The sequence below is a fragment of the Protopterus annectens genome, chromosome 5.part0 (assembly GCF_019279795.1).
Source record: "Protopterus annectens isolate FY-2018-M chromosome 5.part0, PAN1.0, whole genome shotgun sequence".
Taxonomy (NCBI): Eukaryota; Metazoa; Chordata; order Ceratodontiformes; family Protopteridae; genus Protopterus; species Protopterus annectens.
This window is the reverse complement of record NC_056735.1, coordinates 1,472,499,925-1,472,527,022: the sequence shown is the minus strand read 5'-3', so window position 1 is coordinate 1,472,527,022 and position 27,098 is coordinate 1,472,499,925. Positions and strand designations below refer to the sequence as shown.

The 27,098-nt window shown below is 41.3% G+C and overlaps 1 protein-coding gene across 1 annotated transcript in view; it reads left to right on the top strand.

Moving 5' to 3' along the window:
• LOC122802388 (serine/threonine-protein kinase 24) overlaps positions 1–27,098 on the top strand; it is a 1,288,879-nt gene that overhangs the window by 1,038 nt on the left and 1,260,743 nt on the right. The gene's annotated exons all lie outside the window — the stretch shown is intronic.

Here is a 27,098-nt window from a genome sequence, read left to right as displayed (position 1 = left end):
AGTTTAGATTAGTAATGAAACAAAACAAGAAGTAGCAAAACAGAAGATGTACAGTAAAACCCTGCTTAAACTCATGGTTGAAAGTATTAACTGATGCAGTCCTCACACTATGCAGTTAAAAACAATTGTTCACTGACTGCAAGCATGCATCCTTTTTATACAAGAGTTGCCAAATAGAAAGTAGATGTGCCTTGAATCCTTGACAATATGTGTGTTGCAGCTTTTAAACTTTTTGAGCAGTGTTACTTATTTGCTTTGGTGAGCATTGAGGATATCTGGAGATGTTTCAGAATCTGCAGTGCGTTGTTAGGAATATTTGCAGGTGTTGGAGAATAACTGTGGCATGATAGGCAGTGCTGTTATAGATGTCTGACATTTCACAACAGAGCTAAGGGCTATGTTCATTCAGTAATATCCCTTCTAGAGTACTTTACATATTCTTTAAAAATACTCTTAGTTCCAGTTAGTTTAACAGTATACTATTTCATTGCTGAACTGAAACATTTGTTTGATTAGCTTGAACAGGGTTTTATGTTATGGCTTTCATGCCTTACTGCTTGAAAAAATGCTTTTTAAGAATTAACCTGGAAAAGCCGAAAGAAAAAGAAGATTTATTTCTGAGATCTTGACAACCTGGAAATGATTAGTATTGTAACAACTGTCTTAAACCTGAATTGAGGCAGGTGAGCATTACAGTGATTGCCAGTTTAACTTTGAGAACTGAGACCACTTAATTGATAGAATATTTAGTTATACCATTGTGGGAGAAAGATGACCTGATTTCGAAAAGTTATGTGAATAGACCACAACTGTTGAAAGGGTAGAATATTTAGTTATACCATTGTGGGAGAAAGATGACCTGATTTCGAAAAGTGTTCTTAAAAGTAGTCCTCTATGTGAATAGACCACAACTGTTGAAAGGGGTGTCATGAAGAAACCATACATAAACCGCTTATAGGTTTTATTCTTTGGCTTTGTTTGATTTGGGCTTTACAGCTCTTGACTTTTTTTTAAGGAAAAAATGCTTCTGATAGAAGTGGAAACTTCATGCTTACTATAATTAACATGCAGAGGTGTTCAGTAAACTGAGATTAATGACACTAGATGAGGCCCTTTTCTGGAAACATCATGCTCACATGCTTATTTTAATGCAGTAACATGCAGAGGTGCTCGGTAAACCGAGATTAATGACACAAGATGAAGCCCTTTTCTTAGTGAATTTAGTGTATCATGGCCATTTCATCATGTCTTGCTAACAAATTTGGCTTGGTCGAATATTGTATTGAAGGGACCATTTGGTCACATGTATATGCAGTGTTTATACATGTAGATGAGTAACTGTAGATTTGGAATTCAAGTCCTGGGTTGGAAGGTGGGTTAAGTTAAGACTAAAGTTAGGCAGTGTAGTAGGTATTGTGCCCTGTTTTGGTGGTGGTTGGGGTGCGGTGACTGTCTCATTAGCAGTTGTGTTTGTATTTTATGCATCTCCCCTAAGCTCGTTTTTGACATTAGATTTCTGACCACTTATACTCAAATTTTTTTTTTTTTGTTTGTTTTTTTTTTTTTTTAGTGTGTGTGTGTATGTATAAAAATGTGGTCTTAAATATGAATCACTTGGGTCTACACCCCACTGGAAGGAAGTGGAAAAGACACTATAAATGCCATCTAGGAATTTAACAGAAAAGGAGTTATTGCCAATAGTGGTCCTGTGCCTATCTGGAACATTTGTGCTTTAGCCACTTCCAAGCATAAACACATTCTTCCACCTGCATGTGTCGGCTTCTCTTGGAGCCCAGTCTGGAAGGAGAGCTATTAAGTATGGCTGCCTGAATTTTTGTACATGAAAAATTGAGATTCAGAAATGGGTAAGCATCTCAGCAAGGCAGCTCTAATCACCAGTGATTTACAAGAAAATGTAAGCATGTAGTCAAGCTGTAAGTAAAATAGAGCTCTAGATTTGGTGGTGACCACCGACACTGTCAAAAACTGGGTGATATTTGCTTACAGTGGGCAAGTACTCTCTGTAAGTATACTGCAAAAGGTATGGTTAATGCACATTCCACCATGCAGTCTTCTTCATTCTTATGAACTTTCCTTCGCATTGATAGTTTTAGGTTTAGGTTTTTAGTGTTAAAGTTAGTGTAAGATTTAGGGGAACATAGTCACTTAGATTACATTTCTTAGGGGGAGCATTGTAGTGAAACACACTGGCTTTTTACTTGGTAGCAGGTGGCTGCGACTGCATTGGTCACATTCAAAGAGACAGTTTACTTTGTCTAGTTATGTCTGCCCACTGTAAGTCAATATTTGCTAAAAAGTGGAGTGTGAGAATACTGCAGAATTTTTAATCTGCTATTAAAGAGGAGAAACTTTGGATTGAAACATATTTTATGAGCAGAAATAACAAAAGCTCATTATGGCTTTCAAAAATGAATGAGAAAAGCTGGGCAGACAAAAACAAAGGTAGAATATATAGGTAAGTACAAAATAGATTACAGCAGTTTTTGTTGTCAGAGGAAGGAAGACTAAATGGCAGTGGACCGAGCAAAACAGAAGGTAACCAACTGCATTAAATATGGGGGGGGGGGCATTTTACATGAAGGCTATGGCTAAGAAAAGTACAAAATAAGAGGTGGTATGTGAGCAGAGGGTAAAGGTCGAACAGAAACCAAGAGCATCCATAGTTTAGTTTACCAATAGAAAGGCAGAGGTGTCTGTCCCAAAATGATCTGTACTGGTGGTGGGGGGCTGTAATGCAGGTCCTGCTAAAGGAGAATGGGTCTGACAGAGAAATTTCTGAAAACTAAGATGGGCAGAATAGTCTCTCCTAGTGGATTCAGCCTGGCATCCAAATTGAACTGAAAGAAGTCGGCCAGGTGTTTCAAGTACTACTCTACCCTGCAAAGATTCTCTTCACAGAAGTAAGAGCAAGGAAGAATTGCTAGGCTGCCAAGCAGAATTTAAAGATGGAGAAGCAAGATTTATTCTGAATGAAAGATCTGTTTAGTCCCTGGAAGAGCAAGTGAGGCACAGGACCACAGCAGGAATGCCTATAATGGGTGATCAGAATGCATTAGTGAGGGAGGTGTACGTAGACTTTAGCAATGAATTCAGAATCTTCACACTCCTAAAGGGGTAGTGTCATTGTAATGTTTTAGATAAGGGTGACAAACAGAGAGCTGGGTGTTTTATAGTGAGGGGTGATGTATACCAGCATTTAATATTGGAACCCTGCACTCTATTCTTTGTGTGACTGTTACACGGCTGTCTGTCTATAAGGTTAAATAAGCTTCTTTACAAATTACACAAAGTTTTGAAGTGAATGGACTTCATTAAGGCTGGAACTTTGCAGTGAATGAACTTCATAAGACTAGTAGGCTTCTGTGAAGTCTGTGACAGCTCATATTGGCGTGAAATGGTACAGAGCAATGACCATGTACTGGAAGGATATAGGGTATTGGGCTGAGGTAATGATGACAAAAGTAATGGATTAAATGCTACAGGTATTAATATAAATAAATATATAAAGTATTAGTATTAATGTAATATTGTTTTATTTATATATTTTTAGTTTAACCAGACATGTTTCCCATTTTCTCAAGGATATGTAAAACATTACAAAAAATGAAGACTACTATTGAGTCCACTTGGGTTCCACTTAGAAGTTTGGCTGGCCTCTGAAGCCAAAGATGATTATAAATACTTTTTTAGTTATGGTAAAAACTGTTTGTTGTTGTGTCTTTCGGCTTTTCCCGGTTAGGGGTCGCCACAGCGGAACTCTGGTCCGCTAATGATTGGTAGTGGATTTTTACGTGCCGAGTTACCAGCCCTGACGCACAACCTTCAACGAAGGTACGCCCATTCACGCATGTCTCCACGCAGAAGGCACTCTAGCTGAGAATCGAACCAGACAGCGTCTTACTGTGAGGCGACAACGCTACCGCAGCACCACCACCGCGGCTTCCGTTATGTTAAAAACTGTACTTATTCATAATGGAGCCTGTTATTCTCACCCAACCGAGATTGCCATTATCCTTGCAAACATGTTTAGTGCCAGCTTCACCCATGAGGCTTCTATGCAAAGCCCTGAAATATCTGAATCTCTTAATCCCCAATTATTTTGCAAGATCATAAGTGCTAGCCAGGACCAGAAATTCTTCCTCCATGGGACCTGATAATATACCTGTTTGTGCTTAATTAACTGTTAACAATCCTCAAACTGTTTTAGTTACTGGTTTTGTTCCTGATGAGTAATGAACATTAGTGGTGAAGCCACTCCATGAGGGTGGCCTTACAACTGAACTGTTATTACAGACTCACTTTCCAGATGATGTTTATAATACAAGTGATCTCATAAAGTGTAATATCAGGAATCTTGTTCGATTTGACTACCCCCCCCCCACCCAACAGTTCAGTTTTGAGACGAGTAGAGCCTGTCTGTTTAATGAGGTAAACTGCTTTAAAAATGGTTGAGAAGGCTGTAGATGGTGGCCATTTTAGTGCACGTGGTATATCTTGACCTGGCTAACGCCTTTGCTTTTAAAAATTGACCTGTATATGGTGGGATGGATAGAAAATTGACAGAAGTCAAACCACACTGAATGTGTTGCATACTTTCTGACGAAGCATCTGCAAGTGACCAGAGGTGCTAGCACGCTTGGTGCTGGAGCCTCCCCTTTTTTATATTTACTTCTCAGATCTCAAGCAGAGAGCAAGACCTGGCTAACAAAGTTTGCAGACAGTTGCAAACTGGGGATAGTTGTTAAGCCACCCTATGACACCCAAACACTCCAAAAACTTATCCAAATAAACTCTTGGTGTACTAAAATGGTCTCAAACTAAATACTAAAAAGTGTAGCATCGCTTTGGTTGGTAGACAGTCTCTCTTCATCTTCTAAAGAAACGGTGTAGTTAGGGACTTGGTACTTTGATTAGCTCTCTCTTATTTGACCATCACAAAACAGTACTCAGAAAATCCTTTTGTAGGTTCATAGGTCAGTACTAGACTAGCTATTTAGACCATTTAATTGGCAAAGTAATATCATCAAGATCTGAAAAGTAATCACTTCCTTATTCATTCTCACTGAACATATCAACAATTAAGTAAGTTGGAAACTCTGTCCCTTTTTTCAGTGTCTTTTATAGACATTTTGAGGGGAGATCTGTGTGTTACTGTCTCTGCCATTAGAGTCCCTATTGTGCCGGACCTCCTGTTTCTTTGCAAGTCTAATGTCACCACCAGTAAACTATATGACTGGATGGTCATCCACGCATTTACGGGATTGACCAGTTTGGCCCTCCTGGAGAAAGGAGGAGTTGCCTGAGGGAGGGCAAATGGTCATGATACTCACATTTATGAATCTGTAATACAACTTCTAATTTTTGACCACCTTAAAATAGGCGTATCATGTGATGGGTCAGGAAGAAATTGACTTGCATTTTGGTATATAAAGCAATTAGTATTTATTTATGTATGTATGTATGTATTTTTTTGAAAAGACTGCACTAAAACCATATAATGAAGGATTACTTTGACTTTTATATTTTGAAGAACAGGGATGGCTAAAATATGAAAGAAACATTCAGATACTTCTGTAGAGTCCAAGATGGTGGTACTTTTCATATTCAGATATTCAGACTTGAGTGCACAGAATTGAAAATACTGTTTGGGTGAGGGGCCTGCCCTAAGTGGTCTTATACTGACTGATTTTAGTATTGTCAGTATTTCTGAGGTGGAGGCGTCTATTGGGAAAGAATCTTTTGCAGCTTAGAAGGCAAGGCACAAAAAAAAACTACTTGAGGACCTTTGAGACACAAAAGTGAGAGAATTTGTAGTTGTTCCTGGTAGCTAAGAGAGCCAAACTCCTTTTTAGTTTATTGGTTTCAGTCTTGCAGATGGTGTAACATTTTCTATGATTGGCCCGATGAAGGAAATGTAGAAAGAAATTGTCATCTTAGACCTGGAGGATATACACTTGCTCATTAACTGGACAAGGTAGAAGGATTTCCTAAAAAATGATGCACGGTGATTGAAGTATTGTCTGTCTTACATGGGGTCACATTTTTATATGGTAATCAGTAGGAATGGTTTCCCACAGGCAGTTAATTAGGTTGTAGGAAGAGGGGCTTGATGATAAAGACAGTGGGGGGACACAGTTACGGTGACTAGATTGAGTATGCTGAAATGTGTTCTTCTGAAATCCTTTATGATGCAGTATTCCCTGTTATTGTATGCCATTTCTTTACTTGCGGAACTCTGTACTGTCCTGGAGAAATCTGAGGGTATGTTTTGTATAAACATTTTTTCAACATCTTAATTTACAGTTGCAGTCTAACAATTCTTGTAATTTATTTGATGAATACTTGTCTTGCCTTTGGCTTGACTCATGGCAGAACTGCATCATTTACCATGGTAACTAAGAAGCAGTAAATTTAAACAGGTATTGGCTTTTCCTGTGTTCAGCAGTTGTCACTGCTTAGTTTAGTTATCTGTTTATAACCAGTACACACAGAGCACATAGCAAATTGCTTGAGGTCCTGTGGTTTTACTTCATTCACAAGGTTTGCACATGTTAATCTAGCATAAGCTTTAGTGATTGCCAGTGCGCTCTAGTTACTGAAATTTGTAACTTTTATCATAAAAGTTGGATGCATCTTGTTCCTGAAAACAGTGTGCTACCCAAGGCTGCATTTTTTTTTTTATATTTCAGAATATGTACTTACAAGCTACAGATCTGTCATTTCTGAATGGGGAACTGTAATTTTGCAGAAATGCTTTTAGTGAAATTTCCCACAGAAGGGAAGGCCTCAGTTCTTGTTGCACCTTGTCATGTATTGCCTGTGTGATAATGATTAGCTTATCACAAGTCACATGTTTAAGTTTAGGAAGATATGAAATTTCATACGAAGTTCACAACTTATGAGAGGGTCCTGCACATTATCATAGGATCATAGGAAGTTAGTAGGCTAATGGCCCTGGGGGCCTTACAAGCCTAGCCAAGAGTTTATCCCCAAAAAGAAACCTCAGTCAGCACCTGTTGTCCCTGTCACTGAGGGACACAGGTGGAATCCCTGGGACGTATTTGTGGTTTCCCATCTACTCATCAAGGTTGCGCTTGAAGAGGGTCAGAGAGGTGCTCTGTTTGACGTATATGGGATGTGTATTCCAGAGATGGGGCAGCCTCTGGGAGACAAACCTGTCTGTCCAGCTGGTTTTGTTGATGTCGCATATTAGATTCAGGCCTTTTGAGCGGGTAGTGCATGAGGAGTTAGACTTATGGATATGGAGCATCTCTAGTAGGGCAGGGTATGAGATTGGTTTGTAGGTGAGGCAGAGATCACCCCTGAGCAATCTGTACAATACCGAGTAGAGTGATAGTGATTTGAGCCTGTCTGCATAGGACAGGTGCTGGAGGTCATGGATCCTTTTTGTGAGGTATTTCTCTGGCCTTTCAAAGTGGTGCAGATGTTTGGAGAGGTACATCCCAAATGAGGCGTTGGTCTAATTCAGGGAGGAGTATAGAGAGGTAATAACCTCCTTTTTTCTGGATGCCACCCCTTTACTTATGATATGAACTAAGTAAAAGGGTTTTCTGACCACTGCCGTTCCATTATGGTTGAATATGTGAGGTTATCAACTTGAGTGCCCAGGTCTCTCACCACAGGTTGTGTGCTTAGAGGGTCTTGTTTTTGCCGAATGGTATGATAATGCTTGTTTTTGCATTTAGCTTGAGGCCATGACTTTGGCACCAGTCAATAGTTGCTGTGAGATCCTCTTGCAGTATGTTAACATCATTTGGGGAGTCAGTGACAGCACCCAACTTACAGTCTTCTGCAAACTTGGTCAGCCACAGGCCTTTTATCTTTACCTGGACCTCTGAGAAATAGATGCCAAACAGTAGGGGTCCCAGGACAGATCCCTGGGGAACTCCACTAGTGACAGGTCTACTATTGGAGGTGCCTATTTTGACTTTGAGGGTCCTGTCATTGAGCCAGTTGGCCACCCACCTGATGAGATAAGGATTTACGCCAAGTTGTGTTAGTTATTCAATGACACCTAAGTGGGGGATTGTGTCAAAGTTCTTGGCAAGTCAAGGTACGCTGTATCTACTGATTTTCCCTCATCCAGGGCCTTGGTGACGGTCTCAAAGAAGTCAACCAAGTTCAACAGGCAAGATCTGCCCTTGACGAATCCGAACTGGGTGGGGTCAGGTGCTTGGAGATTGCCTGTGTCCTTGTTTATGAGATCTATAATAATACACTCCATGGCTTTACAGATTAGACTTGTCAAGCTAATAGGGCAATAGTTTCCAGGGTCAGTAGTGGCACCACCTTTGTGCAAGGGGATGACAATGGCAGTTCTTCACTCTGCTGGAATGAAGCCTGTACTTAGGCTGTGGTCGATTAGGGTGCTCGGTGGCAAAGCCAGTTCTTGCTGGAGGTGGTGCAGAATACATCCTGGGATACTATCCGGTCCCATGGATGCTGTTCTTTGCCTTGGATAAGGTCTGTAACAGTTGATCTACGGAGATGTGAGGTGCGGGACAAGTATAGTGGATGTTGAAAGGGCCTTTGGGGGGACAAAACCTAAGTCAACAGGAACAATGTAAGTGATACTGTTGATTACTAATTCGGCCTAAACCTGGGCTTTGCCACGGAGGTTCCTGACGTAACTGAAAAATACTTTTTACAGTTTCCCTTTGTTATGGAGGCTAGTTTCGATTCATAGTTGGCCTTGGAGATTTTCATTAGTGATTTAATTTGCTTGTTGATGCTAAGGAGGGAGTTTTTCCAGTTTTGGAATTTTTCCTTTTTCCCCTTGGACAACAGTTTCTTCCTTTTGTTCTAAAACCTGTTGACAGAGGATGTCCATCAAACAGGTTTGTGTTTCCTTGAGGAGCATGTTTTAGTTCTATTGGGTATGGCCGAGTCCATGCAGTTGTACAGGTGCTTGTATAATGCAATGGTGTACTGTTCAGCAGAGTTGTCTGCATCCTCTGAGGGGGCGGTGGCGTGAAGCTACAGATACCCTTCCTTAGGAGGTCGTAATCAGTTTTTGAGAAGTTTTTTTTTTTTAGCTTGATTACGACTGGGAGGGGGGTTGGGTGGGATAGAAACTTCAAATGAGACATTCCAATGATGTGATCTCACCAGGGAAGAACATACTATGGGATTGGTGCAGCAGTCGCCCATGTTGGTGAGAACCAAGTCCAGAATGTTATCTCCCCTTGTGGGGGATGATACGAGCTGGTCTAGTGCATTAGAACTGAAGTCGAGGAATCGTTGAGTGAGTGAATTAGTGCATGATTTGTTCACCCAGTCTATGGTGGGGTAGGTGAAGTCTCCAAGGATCAGGGTGTTAGGTGGTACCTTGATGGAGTCGAGTAGATCCAGGTAAGAGGAGTGGGTGTCCTGAGTCATGGAGGGTAGTCTATAGCTAGTTGTAACTTGGATGGGTGTCTTGCCAACTGTCAGTTTTACCTGGAGTAGTTCCAGTGCGTCATGCTGGTAAACCAGTCTGGAGGTGTGCCTGTCCTTAATGAAGATAGACTCCACCACCCTTCGTCTTCCTGACCTCATTTTGGGGTCGGAATGTTTGTATTATTTTATTATATTTGACTGGTAAGTGAACTGTAAAAAAAACAATATCCAACCCAAACTGATCAAGTAGAAGCTGAATCCCAATAGCTGGCAGGAACAAACAATAAACGAAAATCGAACTACTGTCTAAAGCGGTCTTTTGGAACCGTGAAAGCGCTTACGTGTTTGTGTGCAATAAAATCGTTTTGGTTTCTGTATTTTTGGTAGTTCGATTTTCCTTTATTGTTTGTTCCTGCCAGCTATTGGGGTTCAGCTTCTACTTGGTAAGTGAACTGGTCAATAGATTTACTTTTGATGGTATATATGTGTGTAGTAATTGCATTAAATTGTAATAAATTTTACCAAATTTTTTAGTATGATTTTCATCTCCATGCCTGCCTGCAGGCCTTCCTCACTGGTCTTGAGCCCATTAATTTTGTGGTACTAGGTATCCCCACCAATGACGAGAGCTATATGAAGGGGTTATGATTTATAGTCAATGATGGAGGTGGTGTCCGTTTTACAAGTATTAATGAAAACAATTCAAAAGCTTTCCAATTGGCAGATATCCTTTCAGGAACCATTTTGTTGACATATTACAGACATGTTTATTGTGTAGTAGCTATTGTTGGTGAGTAAGCGTGGTCAAAGATGGTAGTGGGGTGGGTGGCTTTTCTTTCTTCATTTGCTTTTATGAATGACATACACCAGCGCGAACATAATCTTTGTGGTTGTGATTCTTTTGCAATAACTGTTTTTCATTTGATTTGAAAACTGTACTTAAACTGTATGTAAATGTTTTTGAAATTTGAAAAGCATGACTTGCTTCCAGAGAGTCCTAGAGATTAAAACTACATGCTTTTATTTTTTGGATAACAGTGGTCATAAAATGAGCTCCAGTTGGACTGTGACAGTGCCATCTTTACCTTTTAAGTGCAGCCAGACTTTGCAGTGGGTAATGCATGCCTGCTTCATTGTAATTGTATTGCAGTTTAAGTTTTGATCATAGTAAAAAGTAGTATAAATGTGATGTAATTGGCAGTCTTTACTTGCAGAGAAGTGCAGTTATGCTTGATGAAAGGCAAAGACATCACTTGTCTGTCTGTTCAGATGTGTTATCACATACCTGGAGGTCCTGTCTGTTCAAGAGTTTTGTCAGAAATTGATTTTCTGTCTCCCAAAAGTGTTTTATTTCATTTTGCGTTTTGTGGTCTGGAAGTTCTTGGGACCACACAATTTCTCTTTTATGCTAGAGTTTTCTGAGTTCATACGCAACCTTAATGCTTGTCTGTATTTTAGTAGTTTATAAGTAAACCTAGTCGGTGTTTGTTTGGTAAACCTTTTTCTCATAATGTATCAGTAATTCAGTTTAACAACTTGAAATTCGTATAAGGATATGCAGCTTTTGGTTGTTGTTTACAAATGATGTGATATTGTTACCCACTGGAATTTATTGCTATAACAGAACAGGTAAATTCCATTGTTGTCCCATCAGGACCAGTGCCTGCCTCAAAGAAATATAGTTAGCTCTGTGATTGCTGACTGAAACTGCTTTATTGCATTGTACTGCTTTATTGCATTGTAATTAGGAAGGGCACACAGAATTGGAAATGAGCTTGTTGGCCAAATAAAATAAGCAAGAATAAATTCAGAACATTTTTTTTGGGGGGTAGGATGCTGTACATTCCCACCTAAAGATAAACCTGCCCCAGAACATATTGGTACTTCATTCACCAGCATCATGTAGTATGCAAGGTGCTTGTGCCCTAGAATGCCCCATTATTTCTTTGAAAATAAGTACCTGGAAGTTTTTTGTGGTACTGACTGCAGCAATTGAGTATGATATTCACTCATTCTGATTGTAGCAAAACATTCTTCCTGAGAGAGCTAACAAATGAAATGGAGTTAAATACACATTGAGTGCCAGATATATGCAACTCGTTATATAACATCTTTCCTGTGACAGCTAACAAGTGGAACAAGCTTTTGGTCTCCTTGGCTCACATAGTTTCCTAGGCTACTTCAGCACATGTACATAATACATCACTGTGCCATTCCTGTTTATAGCCACCACTGTGCCATTCCTCTCTCGAGCTTTTTTGTTATAGGTTAAGCATACTGCAAAGCAAAAAGCCCCAGGCTACGTTTTTTTTTTTGGGGGGGGGGGGGGGGGGGCAAATGTATTGATTCAAATCTGAATAATTTTTTATTCATTCCAGACTGATTTGTCCTTCTCTATGGTTAGGGTTATTGTAGAATTTCTCAGATTTTTGTTTCAGGCTTTTCTTCATTTAGTTTTTTTCTAGTTTTGTTAAATTTATTGAGAAGCATCTTTAATTTTGTTATAAGTTATATTCTTCTTTGTTAATTAACTTAGAAGTGCTCCCCATTTGCCAAGCCTTTAGTGCAGACTTGTAGTGAAGTAGAAGACAAAAGCAACTGAGACTTTGAATATTTGAGAAATCAGTTTTTGCCTTGACTTATGGACCCCCCCAGATGGAGCTGAAACAGTCTGTGTTCTTCTGTGAACTTCATCTGAAAATTCATAGCCTTCCAAACTTATGTATGACTTGTTTCAGACCTCCATAAATGGTGTTTAAGAAAGACAGACCTCCTCAAGGCTGCCTTTCCAGGATTTAAGACTATCTGTTAAAAGGATGGATAATGTACTTAAAATTGATTTACAATTTAGGGAACATAAATACAGTGGATATAAAAAGTGTACACACCCCTGTTAAAATGCCAGGTTTTATGACATAAAAAAAGAGACCACAATAAATTTCAAATCTTTTCCCACCTTTAATGTGACCTATAACCTGTACAATTCAATTGAAAAACAAACCTCTGTTAGGGGAAAAATATAAAAAAAAAATAAAAAACTTACAATAAGCTGGTTGCATAAGTGTGCACACCCTTAAACTAATACTTTGTTGAAGCACCTTTTGATTTAATTACAGCATTCAGTCAGCATGGTACATCTTGACTTGGCAATATTTGCTCACTCCTCCTTGCAGAAGTACTCCAAATTTATTTATTTTACATTTGTTAACCGGGATAGTCTGACTGGATACATGTCCATTTTCAGTGGAGGCCTGGGGAGAAAAGCTCCACAAATTAATAACAGAACTCAAGTAACATTATTAAGACACGAAGTGTAAAAGGTTACATAATTAGCAAGTTTTTTACAATAGCAAAAAAAAAAAAAAAAAAAAACTTCCACTAGATTACAGTAATTCAGCTGATAGAGATTCTGTCAGATTGAGAGGGCATCTCTTGTGCACAGCCCTCTTCAGGTTACCCCACTGATTTTCTATTGGATTTAGGTCTGGGCTCTGGCTGGGCCATTCCAAAACTTTAATTTTCTTCTAGTGAAGCCATTATTTTGTTGATTTGGCTGTATGCTTGGGGTCATTGTCATGTTGAAAGGTGAAATTCCTCTTCATCTTCATCTTTCTAGAAGATGCCTGAAGGTTTTGGGCCAAAAGTGACTAGTATTTGGAACCATTCAGAATTCCTTCCACCTTGATTAAAGCCCCAGTTCCAGCTGACGAAAAGCAACTCCAAAGCATGATACTACCACCACCATGCTTCACCGTGTGGATGGTGTTCTTTTGGTGATGTGAAGTGCTGTTTTGCACCAAATCTGACTGTAATGCTACTCAATGCTAGAAGTCTAAACCTCAAAATGCACTCACTCGAGGCACTCCTTTAAATTGGAGAACATTGACATCTGTGCAGTGACAGAGACCTGGTTCAAGGCTTCAGAGAGCACCCCTACATTACCAGGCTACAATTCATACCGCACCTTTCGGCCACCTAACCCGGACCGAAACACTAAAGGCGGAGGCGTGCTCATATTAATTAAGTATATCCACACCTCCAGGCTAGTTGCTCAGCATAATTCATCTGAGATTATCCAAGTGCAACTAACTCTGGCCAAGACCACAGTCCAAATTGTATTTTGCTACAGATCCTCCACCATGCCCCAGGATTCCCACTCCTCATTTCTTGATACACTGGAAAATATTAGGATACACCCCAATAATGGACTATTTCAACCCCCGCCCCCACCATTAACTGGGAAAACTACTCCTGTATCAACTCTCTTGCTCAACGTTTTCTGGAATTCATAAATTCTAACGCCTTGGATCAACTTATCCACACCACCACCAGGGGCAGCAATATCCTAGACCTAGTCATTACCAACATGGGTGACCGGTGTTCCACACCAGAGGTCAGTTTCTCGTTGGTCAGATCTGACCACAAGCTAATCACCCTAGACATCCACATCCCACCCCCACCCGCCATTAGGGAAACCACCGTAAAAAATTTCTCCAAAGCTAGCTTCACGCTTCTTAAGACAGAAGTGGCAAACTTCACGACACCCATGCAGACTGACAGTAGAGGTACGACTGCTGAATCCTACACAAATGCACTTTATAGGCACTTACACGAGTGCATGGATCATGCTCTCTGTAACAGAACCAAGATACTGTCCTCTTAATAAAAAAATAAAAAAAAAAAGGAAGCCGATCTTTTGGTCCCCCGCCATAAACAAACTCTACAACAGAAGAAAGAAATTGCTGCAAAAAAAAGAGTAAAATCCCATGACTGGAGGAACCCCCTGGTCAGCCTGAGTAAGAAGCTGAGATCCCTCATAAAATCCTCCAAAGTTAGTTATGAAAACAAAATTGCCACGGTTTCTAAAGACAACCACAAAGCATTCTGTAGCTATGTCAAGAATCTCAATGGCAACACTCAGATCTGCTCTGAGTTACAGCACAATGGCACTAAATATACAGAACCAACTGATATTGCTAACATCCTGGCGAATAGGTTCAGTGCTAACTTTACCCCCTCTCACCCCCTAAAGGGCCCATCTCTATAGCGGAAGAAAGCAAAGTTCTTGTACTAACGGCTGCACAGGTAAAAAAAAACACACTCTGCAAAGCCAAGAACACAGCATCCATGGGACCTGACAACATCCCAGGCTGCATTCTACACAAACTACAAAACGAACTGGCACCCCATCTAAGTACCATGTTCAGTCATAGCCTCACCTTAGGCTCTGTGCCCACTGAATGGCGCTCAGTGATGGTTATTCCATTCCACAAAGGGGGATCCACCACGGACCCCGGGAACTACTGCCCCATTAGCCTGACGTGCCAAGACTGCAAGATCATGGAACGTATCATCATGGAACTTGTAAACAAAGACATTGGTAATCTCCAAACTCTGGACCCCACCCAGTTTGGGTTTGTAAAAGGCAGATTGTGTCTCCTAAACCTGATAGACTTCTTTGAAGCAGTCACCAAAGCTGTAGATGAGGGTAAGGTGGTTCACACAGCCTATCTAGATCTTGCTAAGGCTTTCAACACAATCCCCCACTCTGGAATTGTAGATAAACTCACTAAACTAGGCACAAATCCCTATGTCACAAGATGGGTTGCCAACTGGCTCACTGACAGAACCCACACTGTGAAAGTAGCAGACTCCAAATCCGACTTTGGAACAGTGACAAGTGGAGTACCACAGGGTTCAGTCCTGGGTCCTCTCCTCTTTGGTATCTACTTCTCTGACGAAGTTCGCAGATGACTGCAAACTAGGAGCGATAATCGAAACTCCTAACAATGTGGACAGCCTACAAAAGGGCCTCACTGAGACAGATGCCTGGTGTCAAAGCCATGGCCTCAAGCTCAATGCCAAAAAGTGCTTTGTCATCCCTTTTGCTAAAAACTCTGTACCCATGAACTACCACATAGGTGGTAGTCTACTTAACACCAAAAGTGTGATGAGACCTTGGGACACAGGTGGACAGTAGTCTCTCCTTTGATAATCACATCGCCACAGTAGTCCTGAAATCCTTCTACGTGGCACACCTCATCACAAAAGGTTTCTCATCCAGGAAAAAAGAGGTCATTGTTCCCCTCTACTCGTCACGCATTAGACCCATTATAGAGTACTATGCCCCTTTTGGTATGTACCTCACAAGACATCTACAACAACTGGAAAGACTACAGAAATACCTCACAAAGAGGATTACTGGCCTCAAACAGAGGCCGTACACAGCCTGTCTCAAAAAAACTCCAGCTTTACTTTGTCGCATATCGCCTAATCAGAGGCAATCTCTGCCTAACATACAAAGCTATGTCAAACCCAGAGCTGTTGGACATGCTCCACTTAAAGAAATCCCAATCCCTCTGAGCTACACACTCTAGGGACCTAAACCTTGTCACCACAATAAACGGAACATGCTGGAAGGATAGATTCTTGTCCCAGAGACTTCCCATACTCTGGAACAAACTATCTATGTATATCAAACAAAACTCCTCATTAGCACTCTTCAAGAAAAATCTTGATGATTGGATGGGAAATAGGAAGTTAACCCTGGGGATCACTTTTGTGGCTCTGCTCGACAGGGGCACAGGTAAATAATTTTCTTGGTTGGTGAAAGCCAGAGTACCTTTTTGGCTAGGTTTATATAGGCCCTAGGGCCTATAGCCTAGTACCTACCTATGAACCTGTGAAATGTACCTTTTGGAATTGTGGCCAAAAAGTTCAACTTTGGTCACATCAGACCATAACACATTTTCCCACATGCTTTTGGGAGACTTGTATTGTTGCAAATTTTAGCTGGGCTTCGATGTTTTTCTGTGTAAGGAAAGGCTTCCATCTTGCAACCCTACCCCATAGGCCAGACATATGGAGAATACTGGCGATTGTTGTCGCCTGTAGTACACAAGCAGTACTTGACAGAAATTCCCGCAGCTCTTTCAGTGTTGCTGTAGTTTTCTTCTTGTCTTTTCATCAATTTTGGAGGGACATCCGGTTCTTTGCAATGTTACTGTTGTCCCATATTTTCTCCACTTTATGACGGCTGTGTTCCATGGTGTATGCAATGCTGTGAACATTTTTTTGTACCCTTCTCCTGACTGATACCTTTCAACAATGCGATCCCTTTGATGCTTGGTAAGCTCTCTGCAAACCATGCCTTTTGTTGTAGCAGGCAACTGAGTAAATGTCAGGAAAATCCTACCAGGACAGCTGAACCTTATTTGGGGTTAATCAGAGTCTCTCTAATTGATGGCAGGTGTGTACCCAAGAAGATTGAATGCTGTAATTAAAGCAAAAGGTGCTTCAACAAAGTATTAGTTTAAGGGTCTGCACACTTATGCAACCAGCTTATTGTATTTTTTTATATTTTTTTCCCCTAAAAGATTTTTCAATTTAATTGTACAGGTTATAAGATAAGGTTTATGGATGTGGAGAGAGGACATGCAGGTGGTTGGTGTGACAGAGCAGGATGCAGAGGACAGGAAGAAATGGAAACAGATGATCCGCTGTGGCGACCCCTAACGGGATCAGCTGAAAGAAAAGGAGGGTGGTAATACCCTGAGACTCTACTATTCATCGCTGGGTTTTAGGGCTTGGCCCTTTTTAGTGACTGCATTTTCCTTATTGGGCTTCAGGGCTTGTCCCTTTTCCTAACATCACACAGCAGGAATTGAGTAAGTGTAACTTGGCAAACAAGTAGCACATGCTGACAATTGTAGCAAATGTATTTTGTTTAGGTTCTCTGCATTTATCTGAATATTGTAATATTTGTACTAGAATTAATAAGGCAAACCCAAGGAAGCAGAAAAAGCAGTTCCCTGCCTTCTTGTTAAAGCGCAGGGTTTAAGAAGAGCCTTTGTCTTTTCCTGTGCATTGCATGGTTGTTTCATGCTGGCTGATATTATCTTATTCCTCTCCTCAGTCTGTTACTTCATTAGTGAAACCTTATTAATCCAGGTATGTTCAGTCTTAAAAGAAACCTTTCTTTATCAAATTAGCCAAGGTTATTAACCAGTCAGGCACTGAAGCTAACTGTGCTAAATTTTAGAATCAGTACTATGCCTTAACTGGTACCGCTGTGGTGGTGCTGCGGTAGCGTTGTCGCCTCACAGTAAGACACTGTCCGGTTCGATTCTCAGCTAGAGCGTCTTCTGCGTGGAGATGTGTGTGAATGGGCGTACCTTCGTTGAAGGTTGTGCGTCAGGGCTGGTAACTCGGCACGTAAAAATCAACTACCAATTATTAGCGGACCGGAGTTCCGCTGTGGCGACCCCTAACCGGGAAAAGCCGAAAGACACAAGCAAACTATGCCTTACAGGTGCCCAGGCTACTAAGGTGAAGGATTCTCCCCTTGTTTCATCTTGTCCTTCAAAGATGGTAGTGGAGTCTTCTACAGATGGTCCTACTTCTCCATTGACATTTGTGCACACTATGCGTCAACAGACCCAGTCATGGATTATGCAGAGCTCGCCAAAGGTCATTTTGGAGCTTCAGTGCAGACAGGTAATTTTTTTCTCCACCCCCCCCTTTCCATCTCCTGTCTAATTAATTGAGAAGTGTGAAGGTAGATCTGATGTGAGCACTCTGTGTTCCAGTGGGCTCTACACTTGAAGTGCCAGAATGTCGAGTGGTTAGTTCACATTTTCCAGCATCGGCTGTTGACAGCATTAGCTGAGCTGGTGCATATGCCTTCAGTGTCTGGCCCTTTCCAGTTATGGCTTTTGTTGGTGTGGCACCACCTTTTAGGGGGTCTGACATTGTTTCCTGTAATTCACACTTGTCTTTTGGCACCAACACTGGCTGTGTCATTGGCTCCACCATTGGTTCCTACACTGGCCTTAATGGTGCAGAGTCAGCCCCCCTCAGCTCACTAGGTATTTAGTCTGCTGTCTGTCTACCCGGTATTGATCATTTACAGATATCCCACCTTTTTGTCTTGACACAGGCTTCACAAGAGAGTATTTCACTGCTGACAACTCTAGGTCCTCTGACTTCTTATAGCTCCTTAGCACTTATTTTCTTTCTGTGGTAGAGAGGATTCATTTAAACATTCCAAGGCAGAGGATTAGAAAATCTTATGTTGATTGCCCTATAAAGAAAAGCATTGCTTAGGCTAGGTAGGCAGACCTTAGTGTGTTGAATTTTCTTATTTGGATGCTTTTTATCTTTGGGACATTTCATTTGAAGTAATGCATACTTCTGGAAATTTCCCTGATGGTCTTCTACTTCTCCTGTACTCAGCAACCTGATAGTGTGGGTAGCGTTTAACAGCATACAGGGAGTGAGACCAGGGCAGTGGGAGCTGGCATAGATGCATAGACACATCTGGCTGCACATTACTTCTTTTGCAAAGGACACTAAATTGACATTTTAGGGAAATAGCCCTGCGAGATTGTTGCTGTTTGGACCTTAGCTTGACTAGAGCCTTTGGGGCACAATGTAGAAAGGACAGTCTCATTCAGCCATAGAGGTCACCTTTCTCCCATCCTTCCTCTTTTTTAGCACCTATTGGAGTCGGAGAAGGCTTTTTGAAAGTGCCCCACAGAACCAACATCAGGATATTCTATTAAATCACTCTTCTCCCAGGAGTCAGCAGCATTGTTGGTCTGAGAGCCATGGATCTCAATATTTTTGGGGTATAGTGGCTTCTCCTCAAGGGGAGTCTATACTGATATCCTTCCCTGAGAATGATTAGTAGGAGGATCTCTATTCACCTCTTCCAGTGGTTCAATATATCTAAATGAGTAAACTAGAGCATCAAAAATAGATTTTTTAAGTCTAGATCATTATGTCCATTGCTGCGGTTGCAGATGTTTCTCCCATTCAGAAAGCACAGCAAAGGGGAGAAGTTACAATAGTTCTTTAAAAAAGACTGTGGCTGATGGAGGTGCTTTCTGTTTTAGCTACTCCATTTTGTTTTCTGTTTTGAGAAATCTGTTTGGCCTGGTGTTTTTGTTCTGTGTGAGAGATGCACTTAAATTGTTTTTTTTCATTGGTTAATTGTTTCTTGAGTGATACTTAAATACACAGTGAGTTTCTGGTCTTTTGTCTTTTGCTAAAAAGATTTTAAGCCTGCAAAAAAAGTCATGTGGTGATTCCCTGCTACTGTGTACTATCCACTCTTCCCTTTGTTCTGCTTTTTAAACCTGGTGATTTTAAGCTGCCTGCCCTTACTGTAAAGTGAGCTTAATAACCTCTCTTTCTACACGGCTCTTGATATACTGAATTATTTATTGCTTATTTAGTGCTTGTATTGAAAAAGTGCATTTTGCCTCTCTAATTGTCCCTAGCTAGCTGTTGGATAAAGTTGTGTATTTTTACACCCCAGCAAACCATTGTTTTTATATCAAGAGGAGGTCAGTGGATTTTCCATCGGGTGCACTGGGAGGTAGCCTGGTCTCTTTAGGTTGGGGAAACACTGTACGTAGTTTTATCGGCTGGAGGGCTTATTAATCACCTTACCTCGTTTTTAGTACCTTTTATAAATTCTGTACAATTGAGTGGCTCTTGGCTCATTTATACAAATCAGTTTGAGTAATCACACTTTTTTATAGGCTGTTTAAAGTACACTGCTGTATCTGTATCATTGTTTGTGGTAGCATTTCACTCCAGACATTCCTTTAATGTGCTTTTACATTGGGAGGACTGGGATTATTCATCTAGTGGCCAGTAGGTGTTTAGCTGGTCTGTCTGAGCTGGGAAACCCACAAAAGATGTAAATATTGTTTTTTCACTTCTGTTCTATACCGTGACTGTACTTCACTTTCAGAAAAAAAATACTGTTTTCTGTTGCTTTATGTAGTTAATTGCACTGTATTACCTTGTATTAGTCAGTTGTAGGTAGTTTGTGCTGTCTTATTACACTTGGGCTCCAAACCAGCTAATCTACATTAAGAAGGTGTTTTTCTGCACCCTTGTGGCAGAAGTGTGCTGATCGAACTTCTTGAGTTGGGGATTGCTGGTGGAAGGCTTATTGTGTGCTTTCCTGATTGATAGCTTAAAATGTTTTTTTTTTTTGCTCATATTTAAGCTTCATATTTGTATTTGCATGGGGTTTGGCATATATATATTCAGAGCTGCTTGTAATTTGATGACTTTGTAACTGATTGCTGAGAATCTGCTTTCACCTGGAGCAATCCACTACTTTTTGTTGTGTCTTTCGGCTTTTCCCAGTTAGGGGTTGCCACAGCGGAACTCCGGTCCGCTAATGATTGGCAGTAGATTATGTTCCGAGTTGCCGGCCCTGGCGCACAACCTTCAACGAAGGTACGCCCATTCACGCATGTCTCCACACAAAAGATGCTCTAGCTGAGAATCGAACAGGACAACGTCTCACTGTGAGGCGACAACGCTAACGCAGCACCACCACCGCAGATTGGAGCAATCCACTACTGAAAAGACAAAATAAGTTTTTTTGCACTTCTCTTATATATCATGACTGTACTTTAGCAGTTTCTTAAGCTGTCATTTTTGCACTTTATAGCAAACAGAAACAGCCTGTACTGTCTACTGCTGCTTTAAGTAGTTAATTGCACTGTATTACTTTGTATCTATTAGTTGTGAGTAATTTATATGGTCTTGTTAGTTACACTTGGGCTCCAAACCAGTTATTCTACATTTTAAGAAGGTGTTTTTCAGCACAAGTGTGGCAGAAGTGTGCTGATCTAGCCTGTCTTTTGGATTTTTTGCCTGAGTTTTGGATTGCTGGTGAAAGGCTTATTGTGTGCTTTCCTGATGGATAGTTAGCTTAAGCTTATTTCTCTTTGCTGGGGTTTAAACCTCGTCTTTGAGCGGTGCTGCTCTTCACTTAGCAGTGGTGAGCAGTGCCCTGTATAGACGCAAAAGCCTAGAAGCTCATTTTTTTCCTAAACATTTATCAGTGGAGCCCTTCCAAGCTTTTCTGCTACTCTACTCTAGGAGCCAATCAGCAGTGTTGCCTTATTGATCAACCTTAGCCTACACAAAGTATAGGTCCCTCTTGTAGTCTTGGGCACTACCAGCACAGCCTCTGAAATTAACCTATTCCCTTCCCTAATAAAATGTACAGTAAGAGCCTGTTATCATGGATGGACAGTTTCCCATCATCTCTCTGGCCAGCCTGGTAGACATGGGCATCCTGAGGCAATGTAGTAATTGTCTCATGTATACTGACAACCACTTACTTCTGAAACAAATAAATTACTTTGTGAGAGGAGATGTTACACTGTGAAATTGGAGGCAAGACTCTCACATAAGCACAAATCGAATGCCAAATAGGTTGTCAGCTCACACACACGAACCACAGTAAATAAGGACACAACACACAAACGTACATATGTAGAGGTACTCACTAGTAACTTAAAAGATCAGAGGTCTCCCAGATGGAAACCACTTACGGATATAACCGTGCAAAAAACAACCACAACACATAACACACACCAGTGTCTCAACAAGTAAGCCCATAAGGTGTAACACCACAAAACCTAATGTATTGGTCATAGGTGACTCCATTGTGAGACACATGGATGCTCCCCTCACCAGGCTGGATAAGGGGCGGGTAACGGTTAGCTGCCCGTCAGGTGCCAAGTCACTCAACCACAAGTACCAGAATGACTGTCCTAGTCCACGTGAGGGTGAATAACTTGAGACATACCTCATTGGACTATATGAAGAGAGATATGACTGAGCTTTCAGATTGTGTCACAGGCAGGTATAAGGCTAGCCTTAAGCAGCATTCTACCTTTTTCCAAGGATGATGCCACAGTAAAAACAAAAAAAAATACTGACTAATTGGATTAGCTTCTGGTGTCAGTCCAAGGGGGACCAGTATCTGTCAGCGTTGGAACACATGGTCGACAGGCCATGCTGCTTTGCCAGAAGTGGTCTGCACCCGTCTCCTCTAGGCTTTCAGATACTGGCAAAAGCATTAGCCAATCCTGGTGTGTCCTTTTTAGGCAGTGTCAAAATAACCAACCTCCCAACATAACAAAATCCTCTCTAAATAAACTCGAGGTACTGCTGCTTAATGCTAGGAGTCTAAACAAGAAACTGCACTCCCTGGGAGCAGTCCTCACTTGGAAAGATGCTGACATCTGTGCAGTCACCAAGACATGATCAAAGCTGTGGAAAGCACCCCAGCCATGCAGGGCTACAATGCCTTCCATACATTGAGATCACAAACTGAGCATGAAAGATCCAAAGGAGGAGGTGTATCCATCTTCATCAAGGATAAGTACACCTCAAGACTGGTCAAACTCCATGTCCGATTAGGTATAGCCAGAGCCCCCTTCCACATAATACCTATAGGCAAAGCCCCTTACCACATCATAGCTAGGATAGGTCCCCCACCATGAAACAGGGAAAACATACGGTATAAAACCAATGACCATGCTCAAGGAGTGCATATAAACTTAAAATAGCAGAAAAAAAAAAAAAAAACGCCACTGCGCAGTGAAAGTCACACCCATGTAATGGAAGTTAAAAACACACAAAACTGTTTTTTAATGTTATTTTGAAAACGTACTGTATACCTGGACTTACTGGTGTCACTTGCCATACAGTCCAACACCTTACTCATGGATGATTTTAATTATCCTACCATCGACTGGAAACCACACTACCACAAATATGGCTCAGAGGTTCTTGGCTTTTACCTGTGCAGATGCTGTGGAACAGCTAGTCAGCTCACCCAGAACAGGCTCAAATTCTTACCGTGGATAGCGCCCACAACGTTCCTGGACATGAGCAGAAATGACTAAATACAGTGTTGGGTATTGAATAGCATTTTTGTGGTATTACATTGGGATGAAACGTCTAGGCTTAAAATAACCTCCAGGTCTTTTGACTAGTAATCTCCTGTGATTCTGTGATCCTAAATGTCCTGGACATACTATTCACTAACATGGGAGAACACTGCACCCTCCCCTATGTGATGTCCTCCCTGGTAAGATCAGATTATGTCAGTCTAGTTCGATGTAATTATATAACCAGAAACCCCATCATGCTCAAAAAACAGAATTTTTCAAAGACAAACTACCTCCTACTAAGTGATAGTATAAGAAGTTTCAAAGCCCCCCCCCCCCCCGATTTCAGATAACGCTCTATGCAGAGGTGTACACCAGTGCCCTGTATAACCACTTAAGCAGTTGTATAGAATCAACTGTTCTTGACCAGATTAAAACTAGGACTTGCTGAAACAACGAGCCACCCTGATACACCCTTCGTAAAAACAGGCTGTACAACAAGAGAAAGAAACTAATGTCCAAGAACAAGTGAGAACTGGCTCAGAAGAGGAATAAATATTGCTCTAGCTTAAACAAACAAATTAGAAATCTTAAATCCTCCAAAGCTAATTATAAAGCGAAAATAGCCTCCCTAGCTAAGGATAATCCCAAGGCATTCTTTTACTATGTCCGAAATCTAAAAGGGAATACCCAGTTATGCTCTGAATCGGCTGTGGATTGCATCACCCATACTCAACTAGAGGTAATGACTGACCTGCTAGCAGACAGATTTTGGAGCAGACTTCACCCCCATCCCCCAAAATATACCTGCCACCATTCCCCAGCCTATTATCTCAAGAGAACAGGTCATCTTAATGCTGTCCAAGGCCAAAAACACAGCATCAGTGGGACCAGACAACATCCTAGGTTGCCTTTTAATCTCTAAACTCTGGACCCAACCCAGTTCATATTCATAAAAGTTAAATCCTGCCTGTTAAACATGGTTGACTTATTTGAGAAAATCACCAAGGCCCCGGATGAGGGAAAGACAGTGCGTATCAACTGTCTTGGCTTAGCGAAGGTGTTTGAGACAATCCTCCACTCGAGTATTATAGTGAAACTCCTCCATTTGAGAATTAACCCCTACATTACCAGATGGGTAGCCAGCTGGCTTACCGACAGGGCACATACTGTCAAAGTGGGTGGCTTCACTTTTAGCAAAAGACTAGCCACCAGTGGTGTATTACAAGGTTCTGTGCTGGGCCCCTTACTGTTCAAAAATTATTTCTTAGAAGTCCAGGCAAACTTGAATGGCCTGTGGCTGACCAAGTTTGCTGACTATTGCAAATTCGGAGCAATCTGAGTCCCCAATAACGACAATGATCTGTAAATGGGGTTAATGCAGACAAATAATTGGTGCTAAAGCCACCGGTTCTTTTTTTTTAAAGCATTATTATTCCCTTTGGGAAAGCTGACATCCCTGCTAAGTGTAGACCTATGTGGTATGTAACCTGTGTAGTCAGGGTGATAGCAACCTGAACTTTGGCCACCACGTATCCACAGTAGTACAGAAATCCTTCTGTATGGCACATCTTATAAGTAAAAGCATGACTTCTACATCTAAGGAAGTTGTAATTCCATTATACTCTCCCTCATCAGACCAGTGATTTTGAGTACAGTGCTCCCTTTTGCATGTACCTCACCAGACACCTTCAACAATTCAAGAGATCACAGAGGTTTCTTACCAAGAAATTATAGGGTACATAAAACAAATCTTGCGCGGAAAGGCTGAAAACCCTGTCAGCCGGCCTTGATGGAAATACTACACATTCATAAGTTAAATGGCATGAGGATCGCTCGCTGCAGGGATCTTAACCTAGCATCTGACACGAACAGGTCATGTTAGAGAGAGAGATGTATCTCTGAGACTGCCACTTCTCTGGAGGAAAAAGCTTCCAGTTCATGTGAAACAGAGCCTCTCACTGACCCTCTTCAGACGCAACCTAGATCGATGGATGGGTGGCGCTCGTGTCCCTCTAGAGGAAGTCTGTATTAACTACTATAGAGCCTTACCTCTGCAAACTTCATTGATGTAACCACTGACAATTAGGGCAACGTGAGATAAATATGGCTAGGCTTGTAAGGACTGTGTAGGGCTGTTAGCCTAGTAACCTTCTAGGAACTTTCCAGGAGGTCCCAGCTGGTCAGTGAAAGCAAGACTTTTACTCCGCATTCTTTTTTTGGTTCTCAAGCTTCTACTAAACCTCAGCGGCCTGAATGCTGTCATTACAAAAGAATCAGTCTGTGTGGTTTCACTGCTGTCACTTCTCCCATGTCTGAACGAAGGAGTCTGGATGTGCTTTTTTGACCTTGGTGGTGCCATTCTGCATGTAAAAATTGCCAAAATGTCCTGAACCTGGGCAGTGTGAGAGAGTACCCCCCCCCCCTTGTCGGGTGGGCTATGACAAGTCATCTGGTTGCTGCACACGTGACAGAGACGGCCAAGCTCAGTCTTTGGCATTCAATGAGCAGTCTGTCATTCCAGCAGCCCCCAGGTACTGAAGTAGTTTTTTCAGTCAGTGAACTGTTTTCTTTAACCAGTTCCAAATGCTGAAACTTTTTTTTCTTGTGGTCCCCTCTGTTCAGAAATCACAGCATGAATGTGTTAGTGTAGGTTTCATCTTTGGAATTTCATAATGCTTTTCCTAATTTCCTTTAATGATGAAATTCATCAAGAAGGCTAGGCTTTGCAGTAGTAAGACTATTTTAATAACCCCATTTTGACCCAGGGCGGCACATATTGTGTCTTCATGCTATGAAGTTAACAGGGTGGCTGCTTCACTTCCATTGATAGATACCAGAACTTTCATCTAGTATAATAGATGTTCCGACTTCATCCCAGAAACATTCCACTCAAAAGATCCTTAAGGATGAGTAGAAATGTGTTTTAGTTTGGGCTTTACACCACAAGGTGGATCCCTTTTTCAGTCTCTGTGCTTATTGATCCTTCATTATTGGGCCTTCAATCAAGGTATATTAGTGTACTATATGTAACTTTCATGTTGTGCAAGATTTTTCTTATCTGGCTTCAATTTTTTAAATCTGCAAAGCCCATTGTAATGGTGCATTTCTTTTACAGCTGTAATGGAGACTCTTCCTCTTTGGGACTTGGAGTTTGTACTGTGGAAGCAGAGATTTACCCCATTTGAATTAGTAGCATTTGCTGAATTGTAATTCTTAATATAGAAAAAAACCCTTCTCCTGGGTGGCTGTGACCTCAACCAGGAGGATCTCACAGTTGCAAGCCTTGTGCATCTGTCATGTGTTTTTTCACAGAGAGAGTGTGAATTGGTGGATCAGTCCTTTTATGCCAGAGGTAGCTACTGAGCCAAATCTTAAATGAGTCCGTCAAGCTTCCTCTTCGCTCTGAAGGTTCCAAAGGCTGAATCTCCTTCGCAAATACAAAACTTGTGTACTTGCTGTAACTTTAAATGTGCTCTAAAAATTTAGTCTTTAACCATCCTTCACTTTGTTCCCCCTGATCTCTGTTGGGAAATATCCTCTGTGCATATAGCTTGCTCAGAAACTGGAGATAGATGAAAGATGCAAGGGATAATGGGTAGAAAGAGGAGGAGGTACAAGCGTAGGTTGGAAAAGTTTCATCTGCTGTGCAGAGCATGGGTAGAAAGAGGAGGAGGTACAAGCGTAGGTTTGAAAAGTTTCATCTGCTGTGCAGAGCATGCAGGGATCCCCGGAGTCCCAAAGGTCAACAATGACTGAATTTTGTAAGCAAATCTAACACTTGAGCCAGAATGCAAAATATTTTTTCTTGGTGCAGGTCTGCTTTATGGTTAGGTCTTGCACCAGAGTAAGTCACACTAAGAGAGCAAGTCTTTTGGAATCTAGCTGATGATGGTGGTGAGTACATGACTTTATCTGCTCAGAGAATTTGGTCTTCTTTAATCAGTCTTCACTTCTTACCCC